Source organism: Canis aureus, chromosome 8 (assembly GCF_053574225.1).
Source record: "Canis aureus isolate CA01 chromosome 8, VMU_Caureus_v.1.0, whole genome shotgun sequence".
NCBI classification, from domain to species: Eukaryota; Metazoa; Chordata; class Mammalia; order Carnivora; family Canidae; genus Canis; species Canis aureus.
Genome location: NC_135618.1, coordinates 14,493,205 through 14,517,360, shown reverse-complemented (window position 1 = coordinate 14,517,360; position 24,156 = coordinate 14,493,205). Strand labels below are relative to the sequence as shown.

Below are 24,156 nucleotides of genomic sequence, written 5' to 3'. Positions count from 1 at the left end.
TTATCTTCTGCTTCTAAAAGAAACTCCCGAATCTACCCTCATTTACCTACATAAAGAAAAAATGTGCTGACTCATAAGTACTTTAACAGATCATTTTTTTTAAAAGACAATTTTTAATAAACAGACTGATCAGGTTTATAATCTGCACAAATACTTTCATTTTATCAAAATGAAAACTAATCTACTTCAGTGTATTTCTTTAATATATCTCTTCAAAGCTCTAAGTTATAAAGCTAAAGGAAATGTAAGGAAGATGATTTCTACTAATTCACTTACATCATTAAAAGCGCTTGTGTAGCCCATACATTATGGATTTTATTTTTCCTTTTTTTAAACTCTCTGGGAACTTTTTGGCTTTTGACCATGGACTGAACTTCTTTTGTCCAAGACTCTAAAATTACAGCAAAAGATTGATCTGTTAGTGGTGGCTATGACCTATCTGGAAGAAACTCTGTATTTTAGTTGGAGGCCCTATACCTAACTTTGGAGTTCTAGTCCTGTATTAACTATCCTTTTGATTATAAAAACAGGAACCAACTCTGGTCACTTAAGTGAAAAAGAACAAAAGTGAACCCAAGGGTGTGTAAATCACCACACCTAAGATACAGCCTGGGACCAGAGGCTGGAAAGCCCTGTGCTATCCAGGAAAGTATATTCATGTTTTCATCATTGTTTCTCCTTTGTGCTTATTTTATTCTTAGCTCCCTCTGAAAACTGCTTTTCTTCCCCATTTCCCCCTGCTACTTCTGTTTATATTGCACAAAACATGGCAGCCAGTAGTTCCTCAGTGTATACACCAAGGTTTGTGTCTTTCTTGCATTTATACATTTTCTGGGAGGGGATTCAGCTGGCCTAGCCGAGAATCCCATGCCAACCCTTAGACCATTCACATCTGACCAGAAGCTGCAGTCTAGGACGGGAATTGTAATTGGTCCATTGTAGATCTGATGCTTTAAAGGAACTAACTGTGGTCAGGAGTGGAATCAGACATGCCTGGAGCTTCACCTGTATAGCGATGTAGCTGGAGATACTTGTTTATGACAGAGAGACAGACAAAGAGAAACAGACAGAGACAGAGTTAGAGACAAGGAATGTGATACTTAAATACTAAGAGACAAAGATAGATAGGGATGTGGAGCTAGAAGCAGTCGCCAGAAAAGAGGGAATCTTGACTTGTTGGCATCTGTTTTAATCCCAAAACATAAAGCCATGCACACCAAATGACATCAAAGTGTAGAGGTATAAGCTTGGAGAATGACAGAGCCATTGAGAATTTTCTAGAATCTCATGGTGGCTTCATCCATTTTACTTTTCCTCTAAAGTACAAATTCCTCTTCAGCAAAATCCAGGGCTTCTCAAATTTTTAGTCATAATGAGATCTTGTCTCAAAATTTAAAAAATTAATGAGTAAAACTATTTGTCATGAGGTGCCTTTGGTGGTTCTTGCAAACCTCTTAGGCAAATAAAAATTCTCATGATTTTGCTGTTTTTTAAATAAGGTTTAATCTCTATCACAGAAGTGGGAAATGGAGTTTCAGGAATTCATTTTTGACATGTGATTTAGAAAGAAAAGATATGAACCTCAATGAATACTTCATTATTTTCATTGTCAATCATTTGCCAAAGGATGGATTACTGTGAGAACCAAAGGATAAGGTTGGAGTAAAAGTTCTGGTTGCTGTTTGTTCAGGAGGAAATTCCTGTGAGCATTTAAATGGGTTAGGGACTTGAGGGCCAAAGCAAAGGGTCAGCTCTGAATAAAACTGTTCTCTGTTATCTCCTTCGGTGACAACTAGCCACTGTTTCCAGCAATGGGGTCTTCATTTCAGTACCCTCTGAGCAAAGACAATGTTCCTAATGTGGTGCTTAATTAACTCTACAAAACCCTGTCACAGTGTTTACTCCTTTGGTTATATCTTTTCTTAGACAGATTTTTTTTTTTAAATTTTGAAAAGACATCTGCTTTGCTTTTAAGAGCACACAACTAAATCCCCTGTCAAGGTCTGGGGATGCAAGTTTTTTTCACTGTCAGTAAGTATTTCGTGCAGGAAATTTTCTCTATAAAACAGAGCTGCTTGAGTCCTAAACATTCCCACAAATCTGAGATGGTCCTGTTAGTCTTAGGAAACATTTCCTTGTAACTGTCTTCTAACTTTGGCCCTTACATGTAGCTGTACACCTTTTATACGAGTAAGCGGTGTGCTCTGAAAATTCTGGATCATTTCCTCTTGGGCGTTAGTAAGGAGCTTACTCACTCATCTGTCATCATGGTCACTGTTTCTTAAAAGTCTCCTGATGGGATATTTTGTAAGGAATCCTTCAGCTATGTATTGGGTGTATTGTAACAAATCCTTGGATGATGATATTTAATTTTAGAACCAATATATATTTGAGGATCGTCACTTGATCTTAGCTCCTATAAAATTGGGCTAATGATATTCCATCTCACAGGTAGTTTTCGTTCTTTCATTAACATGAATGCTAATAATGGCAAACACTTTGTATAATCATTATGTATGCCAGAAACTCATCGAAGCACTCTACAGATATTAACTTATTTAACTCTCATATGAAGCATGTGTTATTATTCCCATTCTAGGCAAAATGGTTAAATAATTTTCTCAAGGTCACACAGTAATTGGAAGAGCTGAGATTTGGATGCAACCACTTGGTTCTACCTGTATACCATATTATTGTCATCCATTTATTAGTTCAGCAGACATTTATTAAGCTTCATCTAGGAGACCACTAAAAACCAGACTTGTCTTTTTCCTTTAGGACCTGTAGTCTACAGTGCAGAAAATTGGGAAAATGTATAATAGTAAGTCTTATGATAAACACAGGGGGCTCTGGGAGCACTTGGAAGCACATAACCCAGCTTTGAGAGATAATGCCAGCTGGTCTCTAAAAGGAGAACATGATAATACTTACCTCAAAGAGTTGATGTGAGGATTAAATAACTTAATGTATAAAAATGCTTAGAAGAGATGCCTCTTGTTGAGTGTCAGCTGCGATTTTTATTAAGCCAAGCACTGGAAGCTGTGGAGTTAGTTATGTGAAGAACTGGGTTGAGGATCTGTAAAGCATGTTGAAGGCCAAAGAAGCTGCAAGGACAAAGACCCAGAAATAAAGGATGGCATGCCAGCTCAGGGTGCTGCAATTAACACAGAGTACAGAATAATGGGTCAGAGGAGGCTGGCGGGTCAATCAAGGTGAGGTCCTGAAGGAGCTGTCAGGTCAATCAAGGTGAGGTCCTGAAGGAGCTGTCAGGCTGTGGACTTGGGCTTGTCCTGAAGACTTCAAGCAGGGAGACAACTTCAGCAGAATTGCTTTAGATACAGATTGCTGACCACATTTTGGAGAATGAATTAGGGAGGGTAAAGACTGGAGGCAGGAAGGCTGTTAAATTAATCCAAGCTAGAGATGATGGTGATTTGATGTAAGGGACAGATAGGATGGTTGGAAATAAATGAATGGATGAGAGTGACATTAATGATATAGAAGCAACAGTACTTGGTGACTGTTGCCATGTGTTCCATGAGAGGGGGAAATCAAAGATGACACCCAACTTTCTGGCCTGGACAGTTGAGAGGAAAGTGATCCTGCTACCTGTAACTCAGAGCATATAACCTATATATAAGAATGCAGATTCTGGAATCATTGAGAATGGGATCATGAAAGATCGTAGAGTTTACAGTGAAAGAAGGTGATCTATGAAGGAATTCGTGGTGGACCCAGCATCAATACTGGGTCAAACACAGATTTCTTAGCATTCATGCAGAGAGGCTGATAACCAGACTGTTGGCATAGGTCTGCTGGCAATAGTGATCCCCATCTTCAAATACCTTTTGCTCCAAGCATCCCTACCTTGTCCTCTAGCCTCCAGGGTCTGCCCTGGTGAGTAGCAACTTGTTTCTCCATGAGTTAGCCTGGTGCTCTTTATGCCCCAATATGTGCTAGACCTGTGATTTTCAGAGCTCTGGTGTTCAAGGGAGATTTCTAAAAATCCATCATATCATACAAGCTGGAACCTTTGTGGCCATCCAGTGCATCCATCCCAGCATAGTATTTCACAAGTAGACATGATAGGACCAAATTCTGTATATTGTAAGGATACCACTTCTGAATCATTTTTCCTGTAGCTCTAAATAATATTCTTTTCATCTGTCTAGTTCTTGTACAAATAAGAATGTACGTTTATACCCTTTGATTTTACTGTAGCCCAGCAAAGAGGGGGTATGTAAAGCCTCACTGCCCTCCTATCTCCATGTCTCCTTACCATCGGTAGCATTTCAGCCTTACTTTTCACAGTGTATTCTGTGGCAATACACTGATATGAGGGGTGTGTATGTGTGTGTGCGTGTGTCTGTAATATATATGTAATAAAGACTTTACTAATGGACCATATTTCCATGTTTTATGATGAGAAACTCCTGCCTGAGTCTGGCATTTCATATACCTTCTGTTGACTCCATCAGAGTTAATGTCACCTTGGTTTTTTTTCTAGAATGGGAAAGGACCCCAGATTCTCTTTGCTGGCTCCAAACTAACTCAGAACCTGCAGGGAGCACAGGTGTTGACTATATGGAATCAGCCTAGGGGCGTTTTCTGTCTTTAAATAACTGAAGGGCTGTAAAAAGTGAGTTTTTAAACTTAATGATGGATAAAGGAAGTGTTTTTCTTTCAGTGATGGAATTACCTTTTTCTTCAGAGTATAGATATTTTAATTTGCAGACTACATCAGTCTTAATTGTATTGTTTGCTAATAAGGTTTACTTAACCTATCTGTGTCTCAGTTTTTTCATCTATAAAATGAAACCATTAGAAAGCACAGAAGTGGCTAATTTTGAGACATGTAGTATTAAGAGTTTGTCCTAATTTCCTAAAGTACCATATAAGCTATTATGTTGATTGAAAATGAAATGTTATTATTCTTTCCCAGGACACAATGGATATGTGAAAAAAAATACAGCAGTTGTGAACATCAGAACTTTAAATTTCATTTTCGGATCATGGTTGGAGATTTTTAAAAATATTTTATAAATATGAGCAATTTTGTATAAAGTCAGAAAATAAGTCATGAATTTATATTGCATAACTATTTTTATGTTTGATGAAGAATCATATGGCCAGCAAATTGCAGAATGGATTTTTAAGTTTAAAAAAAGCAGTGTTGGGGATCCCTGGGTGGCGCAGTGGTTTAGCGTCTGCCTTTGGCCCAGGGCGCGATCCTGGAGACCCGGGATCGAATCCCACGTCGGGCGCTCAGTGCATGGAGCCTGCTTCTCCCTCTGCCTGTGTCTCTGCCTCCCTCTCTCTCTCTCTCTCTCTGTGACTATCATAAAAAATTTAAAAAAAAAGCAATGTTCAGAAGATACCACATAAATAACAAATTAACCCAATTTACATTTTGTGATAAGGTTGTCAGGTGAATAGATAAAGAGAATGCTGTGGATGGAATGTATGTGGCTGTCAAGAAGACATTTGATAATTGGACATAATATTCTGGTTATCAAGAACTGTGGGCAGGGTGGTAGAACAGTCAAGTGATTCACCAGTAAGAGCAATTACATCTGAAGCCTGGTGATTAAAGACAGGATTGATATCAGCCTGGCAAGAACCTCAAGGACTGCCAAGATTCTTGCACTATACTCTTGCACTAAATATATGGTCTGTATTTCACCAGAAAAATAACAATGACTTAGAGAAGATGTGAAGGACATTGCTTGCATACATGGCAAAAAGAGGAAAGAATAGCTAATATGTTAGGGAAGAGATTCTAGATTTAAACAGCTGTCAACAGAGTAGAATGATACACCAAAGAAAACAGGAAGAGCGTTTTACAAGAATAGATCTGGTCATTAGATTTAAATAAAACACACCAATGCACACATTGCAACCATAAAAGTGAGGCAGACCTCCTTTAAAAACAGTGCATGTTTGGACAAAAAAGAAAAAGACCCAAGGGTTTTACTGACCAGCAGTGCTGTTGTGTAGAGGATGTCATGCTGTGTGGCTGCCCAAAGGGAAATGTGATCATAGGCATACTAATCGAACATGAAAGATCCAGTTAGAGAAGAAATTGTCCTGTTTTCCCTGGATACAGGTTAAATCCATGGAGATACCACAAGGCTGGTTTTGGACATCACATTTTGAAAGGAATATTGTCAGTGTAGTCAGCATCTGGGGTTTCAAAGGATCCAGGACAGATGAAGGAACTGGGGAAGTGTCACTAAAAAAAAAAAAAAGAAGGAGGAGGAGTAGGAAGAGGAGGAAAAAAGAGGAAAAGAAGAAGAAAAGAAGAAGAAAAGAAGAAGAAAGGCAACATAACAGTTATCTTAAAAACATTTTAAGAATTGTTACCTGGAAAATAAATTACATTTCGGAGGGTTTGGAAATTAAAACCAGGGTCAAGAGTAAAAATTACAAAAAAAATTTTTAAAAATTAAAAAAGAAGTAAAAGTTACAAAAAGGATATTTGAACTCCCTATCGGAAGAATTTTATAAAAATTCAAGCTATCTCTAGTAGAGCTGGCTGCCTAGTGCAGTGAGGAGAGCTCCCTCTTGTTGGCAGTGTTACACAGGTATTAGGTGATGTCTGGTGTTACTTAGGGATTCTTTCACAGCATAGGATAGATAGGCAAACTTTAAGAATTCTTGCAAGTCTGTGACTCCACAAAAAATTTTTATTGGATTTACCTAGTGATCAGATTTTTTCATGAGTACGGGAAGATAACTTGATCTCATTTGAAGTAGGCACTAGCATTAACTACTTTAATTGCATGGGTGTGTATCATTTGCAGAAAACAAAACCATCTTGCCAAAGGCCCTGTGCAATCTATTAGCTCAGGATGGGCTAATTAGAATTGGCAAGCAGACAAGATGATTCATAATAAAAGCTCCATACAATAAAAACTAGAAACTGTGAAATTGAGGTTCCAGGTTATAGGAGTGCTACTCCTGCTCATTTATCTTCTTCCATGCTCTTGGCTCCCTCCAAGTGATCCCAACAGTCAAATTTGGCTCTGTTAGTATTAAAAAGCCTTCTTAAGGAACCTCCTTACTGTTTTCCACAGTGGCTGCACCGATTTACTTTCCCACCAGCAGTGCAGAAGGGTTCCTTTTTCTCCACACCCTCACCAGCACTTGCTGCTTCTTGTCTTTGATTTTAGAATGACTACTGTATACATGAAACAAATGTAGTATTTTGTGACAACTATGCCCAGGTAAAAAAATTTAAAAGAGAAAAAGGTCTTCTTAAACTTGGGCAAATATCTATATGTATCTTTAGATCATTCTTATATTCACTTATCTGATCATCCACTCATTAATAAATATTAAGTGCCTGCTTTATATCAGGCACTATGCTAAGAACTGGGGATAGAAAAGTAAATTGGCTGATTGTAGCGCTAGTCCTTGAGGTATACCTGGTCTAGTAGAGAACATGGGCATGAGAATGAAAACAAATATTTGCAGTGTTGCTGGTGCTCTAGTAGAAAAATGTGGAAGAGATAGAGCTCAGCCAGCTACCTCTGCCATTCATCTTTTTCACTTGGTTCCCCCTTTTGTACAGCTGTGTTCTAAAAGACTTAATTTTAAAATCCTCTGATTACTCAGGGAACAATAGAACATTCCTACATCTTATGTAACCCTGGTACCTTAGGATTTTTCCCCCCTTTTTGAGACTCTTGAGTTTGATTCTGACCATCTTTCAACCTGGAGAGCATGGTCAGCACAGGAATGGCTAACATATGAAGTCTTACTCCATGCCAAGCACTGATATATATACTTTATGAATAATCAGTCATTTGGCCCGTACAGCAACCCCAGGAGGAGGGTATTCTTATTGCCTCCATGTTACAGGTAAGGGAGCTAAAGTAGGTTAAAGTGGTTTCATAGAAAGTGCCCAAGGGTACCTAAAAGCAAGTGGTGGGTCTTGGATTTGAACCCAGCAGTCTGGCTCTAGAGGCCAAGCTGTGAAAGCACAATGCCATATTGCCCCTCTCACCAATGCCATTGTAGATTTTCCAAATATGAGATCACAAAAAATCTTTCCTGGAGCAATGAGAGACATGACGTGATGATCATGTTAATGACCCTGTGCTAAATGCTGCAATGAAATGCCTTGTGTTCATCCATTCTTTCACTTGGGCCTCACCAATTCCATGAGGGAGATTTTATTGCCTCTGCTTTACAGATGAGGCAGTGAGGCTTAAGAGTTTAAGTAAATCGTCCAAGTTTACCTAACTAGTAAATCCTTCAGCATATGTATGTCATCAGGTAAAAATACCAAGTAGTCATTGTACACAATAATAGACACATTTGTTTCAGGAAAGTAAAAAGGTGTATGCTGAAAGGGGAAGAAGCATTTAATGCTTTCCTGGGGATGGCTAAAGGGGTGAGAAGATGAGCTTTTTGTTATGTGACTATCATGATGTCTTTAGTTCCACAGTTTAAGTGAGACAGTATCCCAGACTTCTTTATTTGCCCTTTAATGGATTTAGGGTGTTTGACTGGTTTGTAAAGAGATGCTCTGATTCAAGGAGTCCTTTAAACTTTGAATGACCTTTCTTAGCATCTGTATTTATATGATTTAGATAAGTTTCTTCTTCACTGATTACAATTTATAAATTAGGGGAACCTGGGTGGCTCAGTCAGTCAAATGTCTGCCTTCATCTCAGGTCATGATCCCAGGGTCCTGGGATCAAGCCCCACGTGGGGCTCCCTGCTCAGTGGGGAGTCTGCCTCTCCCTTACCCTCTGCCTCTCCCCACCTTTCATGCTCGCTCTCTCTGCTCTCTCTTTCTCTCTCTCAAATAAATAAAATCTTAAAAGAAACAATTTACAAATTATTTGTTGTTTACACATTCTGACTTACTAATCTCATTTGATTAGTAGGATAGTAAAAGTAACTTTTTAAACAGAGGATTCTTTCAAACAATGATGCAATGTGGTTTATATGAGTTTGATTAACCCAAATGTGGAAAAACATGGACTACAAGGACGAGACGCAGACTCTTCTGTTCTAGATTATAATAAACCATTCCAATTCAGAAGAGGAGTCTTTGGCTTCCTAGGTACCTGTGATAACATGATTTACAGTTCCACTGGGTGAGATGTGCACTGCGAGTTGTTTCAGCTCTCTTATTACAGCACCTGATCTCAGAGGTGTTGGGTATATTCATATGTTAGGCATCTAGCTGGTGGCTTGGGGGACAAGTTGAGAGTGTTCCTCCTCTCTAGTAATTCCTGCATTTCCTTCATGATCTCCCTCAAACCCTGTTCTCTCCATCAGGTCTTCAGTCACCCCAACATGTGGAGATTTCTTCTCTGAGTTCCTGTATTATTCCCCCTTTCCATTCATTTGCTATGTGTCATTTACTGCCTTAACGGTGATTTATTTTGGTGTGTGTGCCCTTTCTGTCCTACTAGAGAGCAAACACTTTAAGGTCAGGAACTGCATCTTATTTGCCCAACACTTATTGCTGAGATTAATAAATGTGTTAATGATTGCTGGAAGATACAAGAAAGGAAAAAACACATTAGCATTTTGTATAGGAGTTCTTCGGTGGGAAGGAAGCATATTTATGATTAGCGGCTCAGATTGGAACCATGGTCATCTTGCCCATAGGGGAATGTGATGGTTGGTTAGGTAATATTGCACTGTTAGCACAGACAGTCCTCACATTTAAGTTTGCTGCTTGCTTTCCAGGATAAAGTGATATAAACGAAGTTCAATCTAATTTTCTGTAGAAACAATGTCTTAAAAGAGAATGGTGTTCCTACTCAAGGGCCTGGAATGTTCAGTCTTTCTCTAAAGGAAATTTTTACCAATGCTTTATCAACTCTGAGTTAAATATTTATATGTAATAAAAAGTAAGTGTATATAAAGTGTGCATGTATATGCATATGTACATGTACCTGCATTTTACAGGGTAAATAGAGTAAGCAACTGTGTGTTTTAAGGTTTAATGTAGTTTATTTTCAAATACAGAGGTGTAAGAGGCATTGGAATTCTGGGAAAGGACAGAGGGGGCTTTGAAGAAATAGCCAGAAGAAACAGAGATGTACCTCTAACGCCCTTTGTAGGAATTGGCGGGGCCTTAGGCAGGGCGAGGCTCACAGTTTGGGTGGAGACTGTTGGAAAATTATTTCACACATTAGCAAGGGTAAAAAGGATATAACTGGTCGAGAATGAATCAATAAAACATCATTGCAAATCAACTCACAGTTGGCCTAGAATTGCCTATAAAGTAATCAACGACTAGGGGCGAAATGGGCTTTTTTTGAGTGACTCAAATATCAGTTATGCTCCTGACAACGGGTATTTTGAATTTCAGCCAAGCAGCTTGCACAGTTTGAGAACAGGCTATTGAGTAAATTCATAAGGTGGGTCTCCTGCAGCACTTCGCGCTTTCCTTGATGGCACAGAAATGGGATCAGGTCCGACTGCCTGAGAAATGTTCTATCTGAAACCAATACATGAGGATGAGCCATTCGGGTGAAAACTCACATGAGAGAATATTTCATTTTCTCTTGTGTTTCCTGTCTGTGACATTCTAGCTTTCCTTGCCTGCTTTCTTGAAATTTGAGCACCTACCAAGCACCCAGTCCCAGCCAGTTGGGAATCCAAGGGGACTGTGGCAGCATTTTTACCCTTCAGGTGCTCTCAGCCTAGCTGGCCATAGAGGGACAAGCCACTCACAGTGTCTGATTTGACAGTAAGCATTAGGAGAGTGCCACAGAAACGTGGACTGGGGAACATCTGATTCAGCCTGGGGGCAGCATCTGGGGAAAGCTGTGAAGAGCAGTGACAAATGAGCTGGACTTGAAAGAATAAAGGCAAAGGAGGTCACCAGGCAGTAAAGGTGACAGAGGCAAAATGTGAATAAAGCATAGGTGTCACTACTGATTTGCTTCCTTCCCTTATTCCCTTTGGCCTGCTCTCTCCGTTAATTACCAAGGGGTTAAGATAGTCAATACCTGGCAAGTTCAGTTACAATCAGAAGTTGCCTTTTTGCAGAATCAGAACATTAGAGACTGCCCAGCCATAAGAATGGACACACTGGCCAAGAACTTTTCTTCTGGGAGTTTCCTATGGTACTTCTAGAGATCCCGGGCTACAGTGGCATTCTTTCTTCTGAGATGTTATCACCTTCAGTCAGATTTCAGTGAAGGTACTACAGACCCAAGGACCATTGTATCTCTTTAAGTGGCTTAGGTCTTAACTGAAAGAGCAAGCTTTTTTCCTCCCATTTCCAGGTTCTCACAGGATACCTTAATGGCATCTTTAAGTATGTCTCGCAGTGTCCATCTTTCCTTCCATCGTTATCTTTTACACATATTCTTTTATTTTAAGATTTTATTTATTCATGAGAGGCACAGAGAAACAGAGACACAGGCTGAGAGAGAAACAGGTTCCCCAAGGGGGGCCCGATACAGGACTCAATCTCGGGACCATGCCCTGAGCTGAAGGCAGACGCTCAACCACCAAGCCACCCTGTTCCCTTTTGCACATATTCTATTTATGTCCTCCAGGCTTACTTTGCTATGTGCGTAAGCTACCCATTTCCTCATATTCCTTTCCCTTCTATCAAACTTTGCAAATTTGGTTATTGCAAACTAGGAGTATGTTTCCGAATACTGCTTTTTCTTTTTCTGATGGCATAGCTGATCCCTTAGTAAGTTTAAGTAGTCAGGTTGTACTTCACCAACAGTTTTTTTCTTGAGTATAAAGAAAAATTGTTTTTTTTTCTTTATACTCAAGAAATATACCATTATTGGTCAGGTTTTTCATAAGCTCCTATAGACCTAGGCCATTCAGTATTACCAAATTATATTTCCCACGAGTCTACAGAGTATATTAGAATTGAAGACTTTTCCTTTCCAATAGAAGGATCCCCAAGAAACCATTTTGTCAGCGGGATGGAAACAGATATGGTCATCAGACTTCTGAACTGTGGATGAGAGTTAAAACCTGGGTTTGTATAAAAGCTAGCACTTTGCACATTTGCCCTGAGCATGAGAATCCCTTGGAGTATTTTTTTGAACATTCGGATCCTTGGGCCCCCACTCCAGACTCCCTAGAATCAGAACTTACAGAAGGGAACTAGAAAGTACCATTTACATAGAAGTGTTTGTAGGTAAATAAAATGGGCAAAGACCCCCCCCCCCTTCATATTTACTTTCCAACCGGGATGATAGGCAATTAGTAAGTCAGTCAGTCAACCAGCTAACTAATCAACAAGATAAGTGCAGAGAGTGACAAGAAAATCAAGCAGAATGATATTTTAGGGAATGACTGGGCTGGGCACTACTTTATGTGGCACAAAGGAAGGCCTCTCCAAAGGGTACTAAACTGTGAGGAGCTGATGAAGTCAAGAACTGGGAAAGAGATCGTGTCCATCTTGTTTATCTTGTGTCTTGGGTAACCTGTGCTATCATTGGCTCCTTTGGGGCTTAATAAGTTTTTGTTGGATGATGTGTGCTCTTGGAGGGGGAAGTGATCATTTGTGACCTTTTGTCTCAGTGTATAGTATAGCATATCTTCCTTTCTTTACCTTGTGATTAATGTACAACTAATAGAAAATGTTTTTTAATTAACATTGCAACAACAAACCTCACATTTTACACAATTGATTTTTATTGGTTCTACTTCAAGGGTTATAACATGGTTTTACCATTTAATGATTTTCTCATACTCTTACTATGCATTTACCTATTTAGTAAACTATCGGTGGGTAACTTGGAGTAAAACACCCATTAAAAAATTTGTTGGGAGAGGCAGTCTTGACCTTCTTATTTCTCAACTGCATAAACTCAGTCTTATCGCATTTCTTGCAGTAGAAATTGAGTGCGTGCAGATATATTTGTTCCCAAAACAGAAACAAAGCTAGCTTTAGTGAGAGCTTATTATATTATATATGTAAAAAAAAAAAAAAAAAAAAAGCTATGCTCCTAGCAAAAAACGAAAGACAATAATGAGAGAGGTAGGGAAGAAGAAATAGCACCTGGCTTATGCTGCCTAGAGATTATATTTGCTGGGGTATTTGGATAATACTGTATATTTTGTGGTCTTTTCTAAGCACACACATGTACATGCACAATGCATCTTGTTCTTTTTTAAAAAAATATTTTGAAAGAGAGAGCATAAGTGCAAGCAAGGGAATGGGCAGAGGGAGAAAGAGAATCTCAAGCAGTCTCCTCTCTGACCTTGGAGCCTGATGCAGGGCCCAATTTTATGACCCTGAGATCATGACCTGAGCCAAGATCAAGTCAGATGCTCAACCGACTGAGCCATCAAGGTGCCTCTTAACTTGTTCTTTTTAATCAGAATGGATTAATACTATATTTATAGTGTCTTATAAACTATGTTTTACGTAAATTCAACAATATATTATAAGCATCTTCTACATCAATATTGTTTTCAGTACTGTGATTGTTTATATCTATTATTTTCAGTTATTTCAATTTTTTAACAATATTGTTTTTAATATATCAAAAATATTTTTTATATTGAAAACAATGTAATAATACCAATACTGCCATAAGGTATTCCTAACATTTGTAGCGGGAGGAGGGGCAGAAGGAGAAGGGGAGAATCTAAAGCAGACTCCCCACTGAGCAGAGCCCATCCCCAGGGCTCAGCCTCACCATGGGGAGATCACGACCTGAGCTGAAACTCAGAGTCAGATGTTCAACCAACTGAGCCACCCAGGTGCCCCTACATTTGTATCCTTTTAAAAACTCAATCCATGGTGACACTTAGAGAATGGTAAGTTCAACTCTTGTGAATACCATTAGGCAATATGCCCTAACAGGTATCTCATGCATACCCTGCAGTGGTCATTTACTCCTCTGTCTCCTTTGACTTGCTATTCCTAGTCATTAGCATAGTGTGTGATACTTAACAAATGCTCACTGTGTATTAACTGAATACATATTGGTATCTGAGAGCATTCTGGGTGTCCCCACTCAGATAGCAGTTTCTGCTAGAATCACGTAACGTGCATCTTAAATTTACCACAGAATTCTCTCTCACACTTGGCACCATAGAGAGCATCCACGTTTGCCTACTTGGACTATTCATTGGCCATGACTGAAGGAAGCTCTGAGTGAAACCCAGAATCATCAAATGTGAGAGCCAAAGGGAACCTTGCGATCATTCTGGTCCAGTCTCATTAATGGACAGATGAAGAAATTGGCAGCAGAGAAACATAATGGCCTTTTAAAAAGCGTACTCCTGGGTCTGGATTCGAATTGATATCCTTTCATTTAACAAGCTTTTATTAAGTACCTACTATGTTTATGGTGCTTGGCTAAGCACTGGGTAACCCAAGTTGAATAAGATACAAAAGGGGTCTTCCTGAGGATGTCAGCCTAGGAGGGCAGCCAAATGCATGCAGAATTGGGACCACATGTAATAAATTGTGTGTGTGTGTGTGTGTGTGTGTGTACATGCACATGCAGATACACAACAACAACTGAAGTATCCTACAGGATGTGTTTATGAATTGCCTTAGGAGGCACAGCAGGGGAAATAACCCTATCTGGGCAGTCAGAACTAACATTTTCTGAGGGTTTTCTGTGTTGGACATTCCGAGTATTATCTTATTAAATTCTTACAAAATTCCTGTCAGGTCAGTATCATCATGCTCATCCCATAGCTTAGAAAATGGTGGGAGGCCCAAGAAGGTGAATGGATTTGCCCATGGTCCCCTCGGTGTCTGCTTGATCTCCGGCCTATGCTCTGTTCACCAGAACAGGGATGGTTAGGTGGGTTTCACCTCAAGGGCAAATTCCATCTGATTGCTAGAGGATGTTTGGAGCTGTGCTATGAAGGATTTGAGGTGAATGTGGATCCAGCTACAGGTGGTGTGGTGGATAAATAATGGTGCCCAGGGGCATGGGATGGGAGGTGATAGCTCTTGTGTGAAGACATTGTAGTTCCTAAGCTATAACATGCTCTTGCTCCTCCAGGTCCAGCTTTCTGTAGGTCAATTTCCGTTCCCTTCCTCTGAGCTCAGAATGGTGTTTTGTGCCATCTGAGTGTCCAGAATCTTGTATTCTATTCAAATCAACTTTCCCGTACAGTGTCCCATATTATGCAGCCCTTTTGAAATTTTTCAACCTCATCAAAGATACCCCTTTAGGGACGCCTGGGTGGCTCAGTTGTTGAGCATCTGCCTTTGGCTCAGGGCGTGATCCTGCGGTCCCCGGATCGAGTCCCACATTGGGCTTCCTGCATGGAGCCTGCTTCTGCCTCTGCCTCTGCCTTTCTCTCTCTCTCTCTCTCTCTCTCTCTCTCTCATGAATAAATAAATAGAATCTTTAAAAAAAAATATATCCCTTTAATATCCCCTCAGAACCCTGCTCTGTGCCAGTGACAGTTTATGTCATAAAATATTATATGCCTATGGCTTAATATGTTTACATTTTTAGGTAGGGTGCAACAGAGACCTTCCTAATCCAAAGGAAGTGACTCCAGCAAGAATTTCAGATCCTTGGGCAGACTAGTTGGAATCTGTCCATCTTTAAAATTATACCAAGCAAAGAGCTGTTACTCTGCCAATACATGCAGCTGACCTCACACCTTTTCTTAGATGCTGAAGAGCCCTTGGTGTAATAGTTAGTGAGGTACTGAGGTATTATTGGTCCATACATATTATGCTCAAAGAGGAATCTGGAGGTGGAGATGGTGTTCCCTTACTTATTCAGCTTATGATTTCCAGCTGTTGCCCAGAGTTAAACACTAGAATTAGGTCTTGGGCTGTGGTTCTAGCTGCTATGCCACTCCTTTATATTTTATCTCATAACCCCTTGGCACTGAGATTTTCAATTCCAAAGCTGGCCACAAATTTAAAACAAGTGCCTAAAACCAGTTGTTAGAGTCAAAAGACCCAACAGACGTGACAATAGTGTTAAATGAATCATTTGTGGAATGCTTAACTGCTCATCTTCTATTTGAAGTGTCTCAGTGTTTTCTTGCTTTCTGTAGTAAAAATAAGTCAGGTTTCCTAAAAGTGTATGTTTTCATTCCTTTCACATATGTGACAATCTATTTTCTGAATTATTGGATTTCTGAAGCACTGTGGGTAAACAAATACGAATTTAAATGCAAACCACATCTGAAAGTGTTATTTTGAAATTATTGAACAAATTCTTTGCTATCATGAGAGGATTGCCATTTAAATATTCTGTTAGTATGTGACTTGCACAATATAACGTTGCTGATCAAGAATAACTTTTTAGTTTAAAATTTTACTTTTAAAATTTCTTTTCAGATAAGAGAGCTTTCCTCAGATGAGGTTCACGACCTGATTTTTATGTAGAGTTGTAATTTTCTATTTTAGTAAATCAGACAGCCCTGTGGCTTACTAGGTTAGCATTATTGCCTGTGCCCTGCCACTTTTTCCTGGACAAAAAACAAGGAATAACAGAGTGAACATATTTAAAATATATCCTCCTGTTTGATGAAATGAGTAGTCCATGTGCCAAAGTGTGACTATTCTGTGTGAGTGATTGCTTTTATTGTTATAGATGTTTTATTTATGTGCCACTCACATGTCAGGATTTTTTTTAATTGCATGTGTGAATTTTTAAATAGATGAAAATATGGGTACAAGTCTGACTAGTGGAATAGAAAAAAAATATGAGTCCTGAAGAATAGGTGTCACATACCTTGAAGTCTTCATCTTTTGTATATCCTGTCACCAAAACCTACAGAATGCTGAACTATCTTAATTACATTCCAGTGAGAGGCCCTTCTTCCAGATGGATTGGTGTTCTTCTTTCTAGTTTCCTATATATTGTGGAGATGAAGTATTAGCCAGGGGATTTTTGAGATATTTCGAAAACTTCCAAATAAGAGAAGAGGGCTGTTATAGACTGTCTAACATAATATTGATTAGAGACTTGAAAAGATCTTTTATTTAACTTGTCACCAATATTTTAATTTGTAATTCTATCTTCCAAAACGTTAGACATTCCTTAATTTGATATTTCTGATTGCCTTAAATTGGAGTCATTAAATATCATTTCAGCACTGTAATTGCATATTCTAGTATATGATTCACTATGCTTTAAAAATTAACATTGAACTAATGGTACTGGTTTTTGAGTATAGCACTGAAACTAGTTTATTTAATTACCAGAGGAAAGCTCATTTGTAGTCTAATTGGACAATTAGTGAGTCTCTTAAACAGGTACTGAAAGAACATAGTGCCTCATTAAAATAAAACCTAATTGCTTCTTGTCAATGTAACTGACCTGTCACTTGGCAATAGAAGGAAATGAGATTTGTTATCCAAATGTAATTATCATGAAAATATCCACTCTTAGGAGCTGGCACATGGTATGTGATTGCTGAGTAAATATTTATTAATGGAAGGACGACATATGGCCAAAGTGCCCACCTACTGCTGGTAACTCCCAAGTCAACATTTCAATTTGGAGCTCTCAGAGTGCAGGCTGCCTTCTACACGTCTCTGGCTTGAGGAACCATAGGTACTCTCCTTATCGAATGGTGAAAACCAAACACTCTCCTTCTAAACCTGTTCCTTCTGCTGCCTCTCTGCTTGGTTATCAGAACCACATGCAACTCACCCTGGATTCTTTCCTCTCCCTCAGTTGCCACAGCCAGTTCCTATCAAGTCCTTCAGTCTCTTCCTCTTTACCATCTATTTCTGTCCATCTCTACCACCACTGCTCTTTTCACCCTTATCATTCTCACCTGAATTTTGGCCAGTCCTCAGTTGAGTCTCCCTACCTAGGCCAGTGGTTTTCATGCTTTGCTATACTAAAGCATTCCCCAGGGAGCTAGCTTACCCTGGAGATGCTTAGATCTTACTTTCATCAGTTTCTCACTTGGTAGATCTAGGTGGGGCCTAGAAACCTGAATTTTAAAGAGCTCCTGACTACCCACCCCCAGTGGTTCTGATGCACGTGGGAGCAGACTTCGAGCTCCACTTACCTCTAGTCTGTTCTGAGCATTGAAAATTTTGCTCTAAAATACAATACTTACAAGTGTTCTGTAGTTTTCAGAGTACACATCCTTTAGGTTAGGTTTATTCTTCGATTAGGTTTATTCCTAGATATGGGTTTTGGTATAATTGTAAATGGGATCTATTCCTTGATTTCTCTTTCTTCTGCTTGATTTTAGTGTATGGAAATGCAGCTGACTTCTGTGCATTGATTTTATATCCTGCCACTTTGCTGAATTCCTGTATCAGTTCTAACAACTTTTTGGTGGAATCTTCTTTTTTAAATTTATTTGAGAGAGAGAGCACAAGCCGGGGATGGGGGGAAGCAGAGAGAGAAGCAGACTACCCACTGAACAGGGAGCCTAATATGGGGCTTGATCTCAGGACTCAAAGATATTGAAGGCAGCCGAAGGCAGACGCTTAACCAACTAAGCCACCCAGATGCCCTGGTGGAATCTTTTGGGTTTTCTATATCAAGTATCATGTCATCTGCAAAGAGTGAAAATGTGACTTCTTTGCCAATTTAGATGCCTTTTATTTCTTTTTGCTGTCTGATTGCTGAGGCTAGGATTTCCAGTACTATGTTGAACAATATTGGTAAGAGGAGACATCCCTGTCATATTCCTGGGGAGAGATATTTGCAAATGACATAGCAGATAAAGGGATAGTATCCAAAATCTATAAAGCCTTATCAAACTCAACACCCAAAAAACACAAAATCCAGTCAAGAAATGGGCAGAAGACATGAACAGACATTTCTCCAAAGAAGACATAGAAATGGCTAACAGACACATGAAAAAATGCCCAATATCACTTAGCATTAGGGAAATACAAATCAAAACCACAATGAGATATCACCTCACACTGGTCAGAATGGCTGAAAGTAACAGCTCAGGAAACAACAGAGATTGGTGAGGATGCAGAGTAAGGGGAACCCTTGTACACTGGGAATGCAGACTAGTGCAAGCACTCTGGAAAACAGTATGGAGGTTCCTCAAGAAGCTAAAAATAGAGCTGGCCTATGACCTAGAAATTGCATTACTAGGTATTTATCCAAAGGATACAAATATAGTGATTCAAAGGGACACCTGCACTCCATTTATAGCAGCAGTGTCCACAATAGCCAAACTATGGAAAGAGCCCAGATGTCCATCAACAGAGGAATGGATAAAGAGGGTGTGTGTGTGTGTATATATATATATATATATATATATACACACACACACATACATACATACATACATGGAACATTACTCAGGCATCAAAAAGAATGAAATCTTGCCATTTGCAATGATGTGGATGGAACTAGTGTATTAGCAAAACAAGTCAAGCAGAGGAAGACAAGTACCGTATGACTTCACTTATATGTATGTAATCTAAGAAACAAAACAGATGAAGATGGAGAAGGGAAGGAAAAAGAAACTAAGATGAAAACAGAGAGGGAGGCAAACCATAGGAGACTCTTAACTATAGGAAACCAACTGAGGGTTGCTGGAGGGGAGAGGGGTGGAGGATAGGGTAACTGGGTGATGGGCATTAAGGAGGGCACATGATGTGATGAGCACTGGGTGTTACATGCAACTGATGAATCACTAAATTCTACCCCTGAAACTAATAATACAGTATAGGTTAACTAAGTTGAACTTAAATAAAAAAAAAGAATATTAAGGAAAAGACTTATCCATGCCCCATTAAAAACCTTCAAAAAGCTACCATTCCATAGCAGTTCTTTTTTTATTTTTTTTATTTTATTTTTTTTTTTTACATTTTTATTTATTTATGATAGTCACAGAGAGAGACAGAGAGAGGCAGAGACACAGGCAGAGGGAGAAGCAGGCTCCATGTACTGGGAGCCTGACGTGGGATTCGATCCCGGATCTCCAGGATCGCGCCCTGGGCCAAAGGCAGGCGCCAAACCGCTGCGCCACCCAGGGATCCCTCCATAGCAGTTCTTAAAAAAAATTTTTAAAGATTTTATTTTATTTATTCATGAGAGACAGAGTCCATAGCAGTTTTAAACAGCGGTCATTGGGGCTCCCCAGGGAGCCCCAGTGCATATACACATGTGGAGTGGGGGTTGTAGTGTAAAGAGGAGCATGGATTCTGCTGCGAAGGGCTTTACTCAACTTCTCCTCACCCCCTGCTCTCCATCTCTTTCTTTTAGTCAGAGAAGCTTGGATTTTGAACTTTAACAAGAGATTTCCTTTGGGAAGTGTTTCTCTACTTTTTAAAAACCTGATTTGAAAAACCACTCATCTATAGACATGGCTTATGCTTTTTTCTTTTAAAATCAGGACCCACAATAAGAAATGATGTACATTCTATATCATGGCCCAGTGCACACCCACATTTTTGTGTGTAACTGAAACAAGTTTCATGAAACATACTCTTACTATATTTGATGCACTCTGATGTTTTCTGTTCTGTTCTATTTCATCTTTTAGAAAATTGCTGGTTGCCACCCACTAAATTGATTTCACAGCTCACTAATGACTTGCAATTGAGTCTGAAAAACCTCTGATCTAGCCTTTCTCAATGGGATTCTCTCATGAACCATGGAACATAGAAATATTTCTTAATCTTCTCAAGAATGCTATATGACTCATACCATTCTAGATGCTTGGGAGAGAAGTTAATTCATTATATAGAATGGACACCTGAGGGCAAAGGCTTATGGGGTCTGATCTTTATAATAAATTCAGACTCCTGAGTGCTGCCCACAGGACCCTTGCTCAGAGATGCCTGTGTGTGTGTGTGTGTGTGTGTGTGTGTGTGTGTGTATATATGAGGGTGGGGGGTATGGTACGAAAGTGATAATGAATAGGCAACGTGGGTCTGGCCCATGTCATCTCTCAGACTTCACTATACTTCTTCAGTCACCTCTCCAGGTTAAAACCATCCTGAACTATTTGGAATTACCCCCATGTATCATGTTGTTTCTCACCTCTGCATGGCTGGTCTTAACCATCAACACTTAGCTCACCTGGCTGTCACTTCACCTGAGACTTTCCTTGATGACAGTCAGAATCATGACACATTGTACCCACGTTCTGTGCCTGTCAGCGCCTGAGGGGCAGAACCAGATGCTGTTCACAAGAGCAGATGCTGCAACTAGTGCGGTACCTGGCCCTGTGAGGCCTCTTATTAAATCTCACGTACCTTCAACTGCCTCATCTCTGCTATGGTGTGTGGGGCTCCATACTTCATTCTGAGGATACAGACTGGTTATGAGGTACAGCCCACATGCTTAGGGAGCTTATAACAGGCCTGAGAGAGAGGATATAGGTATTAAAAACTATCTCCAGTTTAGCCTGGTGCTCAAGAGTTTGATGGAGGAGTCCAGTCAGGTCTGGGTTCAAATTATGACTCTTCTACTAGTTGGCTTCTGGGCCCAAGACAAATTCTTGACCTACTTCTAAACTTCAAATCACTGTGTGTAAGATTGGGATTATTGTAAGAGGGGCAACCTCACAGGGCTATGAGTTTTAAATGACCAGTGCATCTAAAGCCCCGAACACGCTTCCTGGCCCAGAGCTCTTGGCAGATGTGAGAGTGAATTAAGCAGGTAATGCGCTTGGGGGCACATGATGTTATAGGTGGAGAGTGCCCTGGGAGTTGAGAGGAAGGAGTGATTGCTGTGGGTTGGATGATGGGAGAGGTCCAGTAGAGGAAGCAGAATTTGAGCTAAGCTTAGAAAGAAAAGTAGACCTTAGATTAGGAGACAGGAAGGCATTCCTGGCAGGGCAAACCAGAGAGCCAACAAAGGCCAGAGGAGGACGTGCACTCCTTACCAGAGGTTTTAACTATTGGGTCTGATGTGAGATCAGGGGATTTGCATTATTATTTTTTTAATTTTGTTTATTTATGAGAGAGAATGAGAGTGAGTGCGTGCGCACAAGCAGGGGGAAGGGAGAGAGAGAAGCAGGCCTCTCCCTATTGAGTGGGGAGCCTGAGGCGGGGCTCCATCCCAACCCTGAGATCATGACCTTGGCTCAAGGCAGAGATGATTGACTGAGCCACCCATGCGCCCTGGGGATCTGCATTATTACAAAAGTGCCCCTGGTAATTCAGATGACCCGCCAGGTTTGGGAACAGCTAGCTCAAAGTATTCATCTCCATCAGTTTTTAGCCATACTGTCGGATAATTGTGTCCGGAAAACAAACAAGTCAAATTTGCTTGAATCTTATGGAGAGTTGAAATTCATAATTTTGTAGAACGTAGCAATTTTCTACTTGGAAAAGAGTTTAGAAACCACTTAACCCTGTATCTCATTTAGGAAAAATGCCTTCCTTTTGCATATCTCAGGAAGATCCAGGCAAAGGAAGTGTTCTGCTGATGGGAGGCTCTCTGCCCACTCAACAACCAGTTCCCCTCCCAAATAGCTTCATTTACTTAGGAAGAACTCTTACATCCAAATTTTTTCTCTTTGTACTTTTTCTGCTGTTTTAGACTGACCTTCTAGAATGGCCCAGGACAAGTCTGCGCATCCTCTTTCTACATGATGATCTTTCAGGCTTTTGAGGTAGTTAGCACATCATGTCTTTCCTAAGCCTTTTCTTCTCCAAGGGGAACATACTTGATTTTTTCCACTGGTTGCCAAATAGACACCTTGGATCCACTTGTATTTATGAATGCCTGATTTTTTTTTAAAAAGTGATTAGGACTTGTCATGACCTCTCTTTGAAAACTCTGCTTATTCCCAGCTGGCATGGTCTGAACATGGAATCTAAATACTCAAAAAATATTTACATTAGGTATTTTCCTCCAAAACCTTTGGAACGTGGTAGGGGACTGACTCATATATATTTCCCAGGATCTATCATCTGCCCCCTTTTTAAGAACTAGGCCAGTTGCCTATCTGTTTGTTTATGGCATTCCCTGCAATCTCAAAGAATTTCTCCAAGATTACAGATTCCCCAGGCCAAGACCATTCCTGACATGTTCTTCTCCTTTTAAATTGTTTTGGGGGCCTCATCTCTAGCTGCCCACATACAGTAAAACCCCCGAAGAATGAAGTATTAGATAAACCTCATATCTGTGCTGAGATGTGTTGGGTGGAAGAGGCTGACTGCCAGGTGGAGGAGTCAGGAAGTGGGGTATTTACCAGGGTTACTGCCCGGTGTGCAGCCAGCACCTGAGACAGCATGCCTGAGGCCGGGCTCTCTGGCAGTGCAGGGTGTCTGGGCTGCTTTGTGAAAGAAGACTTGCCTTCTGTTGTTCTTGGAAACAGTATAAAGAAAAGGTCAGCAGATTTTTGTTTCTTCTTACTCCTAATACTAGCATATATTTTTGTTGGAATTCTTTCTCCTTTCTTTCCTCCCTTCCCTTCTTTCTTTTCTTCTTCCCTTCCTTCCCCCTTCCTCTTTCCCCTCCCCTTCCCTTCCCTCTTCCTAATTTCTTCCCTTTCCTTCCCTCTTCCCCCTTCCCTTCCCTTCCTGACATAAAATCTTTATGCTAACAAACCAAAGAATGACTTAATTGTTATATACACACAGCTTCATGGTATGTGACAGACCATAAATGGGAATTTAAGGACCAAAAGTACCCTTCTCCCTCCCCCATCACTCACTTTGGTAAGATTCTGTGTCCATTGCTGAATAGCCTCACATGTGGACAGGAACACAGACTCTGGTGCCAGGGTATCAAATCCAGGGTATCAAATCTGGGTTCAAATCCTGGCTCTGTGGCTTTGAGCATATTACCTTGCTTCTCTGTGTTTCACCTTCCTCAGGTTTAAAAAGAGAGTTGCATCAGTATTTTTATGAGGTAGTGTTCATAATAATACTAGTAGGATTGCCATGAAAATTAAATGGTTAATTCATATAAAATTCTTAGAATGGTGTCTGGCATATAATCATTGCTCAATGAGAAGTTTGTCAAGTGTTGACTGAATGAATTATGTAGTTCAGTGCAAAGGGGAAATATACATGAATTGCATTGTGACAAGCAAGACATCAGTTTGGAGACTTTATTTAGAGTGTTTGGATCCCCTGACTAATATAAAACAGTTTTGTGCTGGGTGGGAAAAAACACTTTTATGATTTGAAAAAAAAATTGATTTAAAAAAGTTTTTAGGAAAGCATAGTGGCAATTTTATCCTTTTTTGACATGTGTATGTGTGAGATACATCATTCAGAGAAAATTATATAAGACATGTGTATAGTATAAAGAATAA

General features: G+C 39.9%; 1 protein-coding gene and 1 long non-coding RNA gene across 6 annotated transcripts in view; one reads left to right on the top strand and one right to left on the bottom strand.

Annotated features, from left to right (window-relative positions):
• LPAR3 (lysophosphatidic acid receptor 3) overlaps window positions 1-24,156 on the top strand; it is a 97,054-nt gene that overhangs the window by 67,719 nt on the left and 5,179 nt on the right. The window lies entirely within an intron of this gene.
• LOC144318027 (uncharacterized) lies at window positions 276-6,228 on the bottom strand. The gene is made up of 3 exons (XR_013383891.1): window positions 5,979-6,228; window positions 2,932-3,104; window positions 276-391 (listed from the first exon to the last, which is right to left on the bottom strand). It is a non-coding gene; the product is annotated as an uncharacterized LOC144318027 (long non-coding RNA).